The sequence below is a fragment of the Pongo pygmaeus genome, chromosome 10, assembly GCF_028885625.2.
Source record: "Pongo pygmaeus isolate AG05252 chromosome 10, NHGRI_mPonPyg2-v2.0_pri, whole genome shotgun sequence".
NCBI lineage: Eukaryota > Metazoa > Chordata > Mammalia > Primates > Hominidae > Pongo > Pongo pygmaeus.
This window is the reverse complement of record NC_072383.2, coordinates 44,235,190-44,243,432: the sequence shown is the minus strand read 5'-3', so window position 1 is coordinate 44,243,432 and position 8,243 is coordinate 44,235,190. Positions and strand designations below refer to the sequence as shown.

The 8,243-nt window shown below is 37.3% G+C and overlaps 1 long non-coding RNA gene across 1 annotated transcript in view; it reads right to left on the bottom strand.

The window, feature by feature from the left end:
- Nucleotides 1-213: 213 nt before the first annotated feature.
- Nucleotides 214-8,243, bottom strand: part of LOC129010238 (uncharacterized) — a 247,780-nt gene continuing 239,750 nt past the window's right edge. The window contains exon 9 of the long non-coding RNA XR_010127792.1: nucleotides 214-684. This is a non-coding gene — a long non-coding RNA (uncharacterized LOC129010238). The remainder of the gene's footprint in view (nucleotides 685-8,243) is intronic.

Below are 8,243 nucleotides of genomic sequence, written 5' to 3'. Positions count from 1 at the left end.
CTGTTTGTGACTTTGGGGGAAAGCTTTCACCAGTGCAATGATTCAGTCATTTGATTCTTTGGAAAGTGTGTAGATACAAGGCAATGAAATTGGCTAGCTATATTAGGGTACGTTGATACCCTAGAAAAGAATTATGAGAAAGTTAGGAATAAATGTCAGTTAAAAACAGTATATTCAGAACTCATTTATTAAATGCCTCCTATATGCCAGGATTTGTAAGAGACACAGAAAAAAAAAACTTTGGATATGGTCCTTAATTTCAAGGAGTCCGTGTGACATTATACCACCTTAAATTCTCATGAATAACAAAAGATGCATGCTCTTTCCACCTGCTTATACTACTGATTGCTTGAGGAAAATAAGGCATGGAGAAATGAAAGGGCATTTAGACCCATTTCTTGAACAAATTGCTTTACCTATTCTATTTCTAACTTGCAAGGAAAAGTTCTGCACCTGTTTAGGGAGGATCCTTCCAAAACTCCTAGGGTTCTTTTTTTTTTTTTTTTTTCTCACAGGAAATAACTTTAACCACAGAGAACGTCTGATGCCTATTATTCCCATAACATCCTCTCTGTCCTGGATGGTGGCTATTTTTCCAGTTGTTAATGGATCATCCTGCAGGTTCAGCCGCCTTCCTCCTTCAAATGCCCAGATCTCTTGTGAATGCTTCTTCAGTAATCTCACCTAAAGGACCAAAAGCATTTCAAAATTATGAGCTGGGTGGGGAAGAAAAGAGAGTACCTGCAAATATAATACACTTAAAATAAAAATCATTGGCAACTACTCAGTTAGCAAAAAAGCAAGTTCCTTCCCTCAGTGTCAGATAAAGACATTCTGATAAGCACTGCTGCCGTCTCTTAAACCATCATTTTGCAAATTATTTTCCACCATGCAGAAGGGTCACCTTAGAGAATGACAGCTCTAGACATTATTTCTATTGTTCCAGTTCCTCCTCTGAGGCTCCCACAGCCCCATTCCTCAGCACACACATTGCTTTGGGAGTAGTTACTATTGCCACAGAGATGTCTTTAGATTGTGCTTCAATGTTAGTCAATACAAAAGTGAAATGACCTAGGATTTTGATTCAGTAGGCAAAACACTATGTGTATAAAATACATCTAAAGAGAAAAATTAACAAATTTGCCATCTTTGGATTTTACTTCCTATGGCTAAAAGCCAGATATCAGGCTTCTTTTAATCCTTTTCAAACTCTTTAACTTCAAGCTTTTTCTTGTATACCATCCTGTGTGTGTGTGTACATGTGTGTGTACACCTGACCCATTCCTACTCCTTATTTTTATATTAGTATAAGAACATCAGTAGATCAGTTACTCATCAACCCAAGCTGAATATGTCATCAATTAAAAATAGTTACTGACCATTCTCATATTTCACAATTTTAGTATTCTTCTAACAGGTACCTAGATGTCTATTTAAATCCGAATAGTCAAACAAAAATAATAACAAGATTGTTTTCACAGGACATTGATGTTTGATATAACACACTTGGAGGAATTCTGATTGTTTAATTAAATTGATACTCTCTTGTAATAAGAAATCGACACAACCACTTTGGAAAACTGTTGGCATTATTAACCACTTTGGAAAACTGTTGACATTATTTACTAAAGCTGAAAATACACAGGATTTCCACTCTTGAATAATACCTATATATGTGTGCATATAGACGCACACTACACTCCAAAGAGATGTGCAAAATATTGTTCATTGTGGAATTATCTGTAATGAAATAAAATGGAAACAACTCAATTCTCTATCACCTGGAAAATGGAGAAATAAAATTGTGTATATTCGTATAATAAAGTATTTTATAGCAATAAGAATGAATGAACCAAGCTACATACAACAAGAATATAGCTCATAACCTAATGTTAAGCAAAAAATGTCAGACACAAAGGAATGCATACTGAATGATTCCATTTATATAAATGCCACAAAGAAGCAATCTATTCTATATATTAATCTGTGATGACATACTAATGGCAGTGGCAGTAGAGGAACAAGGATAGTGCCTGAGAGGAAGCACAGGGGGCTCCTTGGATGTTTCATGATGTTGTCTTTCTTGACTGGGTTGTGGTTTAATGGATGTTTACCTTGAGATAACTGATTCAGCTGTACATTCATGTAATATGCATTCTTTCTTCAATAAAAAGTTTTAAAAGAAGTAATGATACATCACCAATATTTCTGATGCACGGAGGAGGCATTATGTGGAAAAGCACCGACAATTCTTGGTTAAAAAGTGACTTGGAAGAGTTAGACTCTGAATGTGAAGTTTTAGGAATATCTTAAGCAATTAATTTTGCTTATATGTTCCTTTTTATTATGCACAAGGAGGATATATGATAAAATTCTCTGTATAAGTAAGCCTTAGAAATCTCCTTTAATAAGTATCAATTTAAAATTCTAAGTGATATGGAAGTATAGTGACAGGTTTTTTTCTTAGTGGTACATAAAATAATGGTACATTTTACTATCAATGGTTTCTTAGATTCGATGGTATATAATATAAAAGTTATTGTTTATAAATTTAATTTATCCAACAAAAGGATTCAGATGGCAGTGAAATTAGGAAGTTGGCATAATCATAAAGAAACGTTGAAGCACTGGCCATGTAAATGCGAAGCTGAGTCAATGTAAGCAACAGTAGTACTAAGCTCAGCAAGTGTTAACTTGTACAGTGATTACGCAGAGTAACAGTTAAGCATAAAATCCAAGTAAAGAAAGAAGGAATTTAGAAGATGGATTAAATGAGAGCTGCATATCTGCTGTGGTTTTTAAAATTTCTGGTTAGCCCAGGGAAATTATTCAGCTTAGGTCCACCAACTTGGGCTAATTGCAATTACAGTTATAAGAATGAACCAAATATCTGCATCTTCCTAACTCCCACTTTTACTTTGTTTCTAAGTTGCCTGTGTACTTGTGTTATCTCCCCCACTAGACCATGACACCCTAAGGACAGGAATAGTCATATTTCTCTTGCATCCTCTATAGCATCCAGGTAGTGCTAAAAATATAATAGACAATTAGTAATCCCCCCAAAAAAACCTCTGCATTATAATGTCTCAGTTCAAGTATGATCCAAGCATGTTTTGTCAAAGACATCAAGAGGAACCTCAAGCGCTCCGAATGCTAGTTCATCTTCACTGACTGTCAGCACCAGAATTAACCTATCTTCCCAGTTTATACGCATGTTTGGGGTTAAGACGCAGTTGTAATTCATGTTTCATAGACTCAACTGCTAATGTAGAAGTTTCCGGCTCCTACAAAATCCCCACCACCCTACAAATATTTCTGGGTACCTCCAGTAGATGGCTCACCTATACTTAGTAACAAATCCACTCCTGGTATCTGCTACTGCCACTCTCCTGTCTTTTCTACCAGTGCATCTTCCAGCCAACACCATGCTCAATGGGTACTTCTCTCTCCCACCAGAGAGGAGATAGCTGCATTTTACAGTGTTCTCTTGGAAAAGAGGTGGGTAATCGCCTTGCCTCCTTTGGGGTCATAATCTGTTAAAGAACTATTCAGGCCAAGCTGCCGGTGCACTAATGTCTTAAATTTAGAGAAATAGCCCTTCCAGTCTTTACTTTGTTCTCTCTTCCCAACAGTATTGAAGTATTCATGTTGTGGGGGCTGGGCTTGGAGATAAATCGCAACAATACACTCAGTGAGATCACAAAAACTGCCTCTCCCTTTGGAAGAGGCTCAATAGAGCCTCTGAAAAAGGCCCCTTTGGAATGTGGTAACAAAACCTTTCTTTGGGTCACCAAACTGTCACCTAAATTTGTTCTATGAATATCCTTAAATATACAGCTGATTGGGGCACTAGACTTTAAACCAGCAATTATTGACTTGGATATTGTGTTTAATGTGTAAAAACAACTGCCTTTTGTTTCTATAGATTTCAAGTCCTGGCAGGTTCCTCGGGCCAGGGTGGCCCAGCCTACAAATGCCTGGCTCCTGAACAGAGAGGACCCAATGGCTATTTTCCGGGACAGATGGAAGCATCAAGACTGGGCAGCTACTGTTGCTCTTGCTGAGTCGCTAGAGAGGCGACATCATTTAATTTGCTTGGTTTTCGCTTGTACCCTCTCACTCAATGCTTTCTGTGTAAAAGCCCACTCATTGTACCTTCTTCTAGTTTCTCATCTTAAATCAAAAAGTTAGTCCTTATTCAGACCAATCTACCATTTGTGACTGGATCTATCTTCTTTGCCTCTCTCTCAGGAACTTCCTCAGCCTCCTAGAAACAGGCTTCTGCAAGCCACTACAAAGCTTGGCAGGCATGCCCAGGCGTGACTAGAGTTTAGGAGTGGGCAGAGTTCATACTACAGCTATTATGATCCCATCTTCAGTTAGTTAGGACATGGCCGAAGAGCTTGCACTGGTTATTTCCACTAGTTGACTCTTACCAACAATTAAATTTCAGAAACATCCTTCTAAGACATCATCTTGTATTAGAAATACATTAAAAAGTCAAAGGTGTCACAAGTGTCAGAAGTATTATGAAGAAGGCAGTTTATCTCATAATCTAAGGATTATCTGTCATAAGACAAGTTTCTATCTCATTTTTGGCAATGCTAAAACTATTCCTTTTCCTGATTCCTTTTCAGGTAAAGACATTCATTTCTGCTGAGGGCAATATTTCATGATGAAGACTTGTAATGAATAAAACAGTAGCATTTGTGTGGTTTTGAAATTGCTCGTACTTATACAGATATTTACTTTGTGAACTAAATATGGATTTTGAATAGAGGCATGTAGTGACTTAGATGAATGTAGACTCCGGGTTGAAATAATGAAAAGCTTGGAGGAATGATTGAAGCAGTGTTCACTCAGTTGTGCATGTGAAGCTACATGCACCATCCTTACATTTAATATTGTTTAGTGTTCTGGAATGATAGTCGATCACGATGTATTTCAGTGGGTTAGAGTATTAATTATACAAACATGCCTACCAAAGCCATTAAGTCAAGAAATTAAGAAAGAACTAGGTATGGCAAATATACAAGGAGGGCTGTTCTGAAATATTGCCCTGAGAGACTAGAATTTCTTTCTTTCTTATTTATTTTTTATTTTTTCTTTTGAGAGAGGGTCTCAGTCTGTGCCTGGACTGGAGTGCAGTGACGCCATCTCAGCTCACTGCAGCCCTGACTTTTCGAGTTTATGTGATCCTCCCACCTCAGCCTCCGGAGTTTCTGAGACCACAGGCGTGCGCCACTGCCTGGCCAATTTTTTGCATTTTTGTAGAGACGGAGTAGTGCCACGTTGCCCAGGCTGGTCTCAAACTCCCGGGCTCAAGTGATCCGCCCACCTCGGCCTCCCAAAGTGCTGGGATTACAGGTATGCGCCACAGCGCCAGGCTGGTTTAACTTTTAAAACTGGATTTTCTAATAGAGCCTCAGTCAAATCAGTTGACTCTCTATCCCCCTCTCCTGGAAGCTATTGGTACTCAGTGGTTTAAAAAATAAATTAAAAACCCCTTGCTGGAGCATTAGAAATTTTTTTGAAAATTGCAATATTCACCCTTTGCTTTCAACTATAACTTGCCAATGCTTTTATCTTGATTCCAGAATTTATTCATTCTTTATAAAGAATTCATCTCTCATATAATTCTTATTGAGACTACATATTGAAGAAAAAGTAAAATAAGAATTTAAAACTCTGATTATATAGTAGATTCATACTTCATTTACTTTTTTCAGTTACTGTACTTGCTCAACTAAATACCATTTAACAATTTATTTGTTTTGATAAATGTCATCTAAGGAACACCAAAAACTTTAGATGTGTTTAATTCCACATGCTATTTTCCTCCTCCCATCTTTCCCTCCACTTCCCTCATCCCCAATCTGCCCTCATTCCTCGCCCCTCACCACCCTAGAGAGATATCCTTGTGCCTGTCCAGCCAGGGACCATCATTCTCTTCTAAATCAAGCTGAGAAAACAATCTAACAACATCTTAACTAACCTTAGAGAGTGAGTAGAGAAAAGCATCAACACCAAACCATAAATGGGTGGCTTAGGTTGATGAATTGTAATCTTTTTTGGGCATTGTGGTCAGTTCTCTAAAAACGCTATTTACAAAAAGGAGATCCAGGGCTAAGACCTCCATTTTTAAATTTCATTTCAAACAAGGCCGTTTTAATAGTCCATGGCCTGCAATTGCCATGCCAGACCTGTGGTAGTTACTGACTCAGAGCTTTGCTGAATTACCAAATCCTCTTTTATGACACTTCTGGTATTTTCTTTACCTGTGTCAGCCTCCTTTCCTTCACGAGTCAGGGTATAAGCACAAGGCTGTAGAACCTTCAGGTTCAGAAACCCAAATACCACATTGCTCCTTAAGCTAGTATATTCACCAGGAGGTACCTCTCACTTTCCCTCTGAAATCACTTTCAAATGCTCCAGCTTCGATTAGTCATCATGTGATGGTGTCTTTACTTCCAAAATTTTTTTTAAATATTAAGTGACAGAACATTAAACTTACAAGATTAATCATCCTAGGTGGCTCATTAGAATTAGCTTTGCTACTTCTTATTCACATTTTTTTTAACCAGTCTCTAATTATCTAGCTGAAACTCTTAATGGTTTGGATGAATAGCCTGGCTCAAAGACTTTTTTACTTCCTATAAAATATAATTTGGATTCTGGAAAGGTGTTATGAATGCTACATTATTATTTAAAATGTCACAGAAAAAGAAATAGATTAATGCTAAGATTTTGTTTAAAACAGCTCTAGAAATTTTGAGACATTGTCACTTGCCTCTAGTTAGAAAAATATTAATTTCTAATGATTCCTATTAGACATTAGGATAAGAAACTTTTAAAAAGAAACAATTGGAGACTTTACCTTCTTTAAGGGCATAGTTTCTTATTCTTGTGCCAAAAAAAATAGATCTGGTACATGATGAAGACTTTATATAATAAAAAATATTCCCTCCTGGCACCACTGCCACACCTCACCAGCTCCTCATCAACAGTGAGCACCTGAAGGTCATCCATTCTTCTGAAGAGCTGCTCCTACATTCTAATTTGCTGAATTACAATTTGTTCTCCATATTGCCATCAGAATTGCCTTTCTAAAATGCAAATTGATCCTGTCAGTCCCTGTTTAATTGCAGCTCCCTCTTGTCCTTCCTTAAGAAAACCTTTCTATCTGTTCACCTAAATGTTTCTAGCGCCTCGTGGTGTATTTCACATATAATTATGGATACATGGGTAGATGGATGGATGGATGGATGGGAGCATGGATACAACTAGCAGATTTTCCATAGTACAGACTTCCAGCTTCATACAGGATTTGGTTGACAGCAATTATGGAGCCTAGTGCAACTTCCCACTAAAATAAGTACAAAGAAAAAAACAAAAACTCACAACATCATAAACTAACATTTAAAAGCAATTTAATTGTGTTCAGAAAAATACACCCCAGTTTTGCCTCCTAACACATTTAGACTTCATTTCATGAAAAAGAGACTTCATCTCATGAAAAATCTCATCTCATGAAAAATCTGGGACAAGCAAACACATCTTCACCAAATTAAGCTAAATAAACTAAGTGTTCAACTTAAACTTAGGAAAGAAAACTGCCAGGAAGAAGGACAAATGAGTTAATAAAGATAAAAGCAGATCTTAATTAGCTAGCATAAAACCAGTAGTATATTAACAAATCCAAAAGTTGGTTCTTAAAAAGACCAATAATGTGATTATACTTTTGATGATATATCATGAAATTGGAAACAATCCATCAATATTAGCATGAATAAATAAATTGTGTTCTAATCACACAATTGGATACTATACATTAACATGAAAAATCTGTAGCTGCATGCACTGTATTAGTTCATTTTCACTGTGCTTTAAAGAAACACCCGAGACTGGGAAATTTATAAAGGAAAGAGGTTTAATTGACTCACAGCTCCACATGGCTGGGGAGGACTCAGGAAGCCTACAATCACAGTGGGAAGTGAAGGAGAAGCAGGCACCTTCCTCACAAGGCATCAGGAGAGAAAAAAGAGTGAGGGAGAAACTTCCAAACACTTACGAAACCGTCAGATCTCATGAGAACTTATTCACTATCATGAGAACAGAATAGGGAAAACCACCCCCATTGATCCAGTCACCTCCCTGCCTCGACATGTGGGGATCACAGTTCGAGATGAGATTTGGGTGGGTATACAGAGCCAAACATGTCACACCAACACACTTGAATCTTA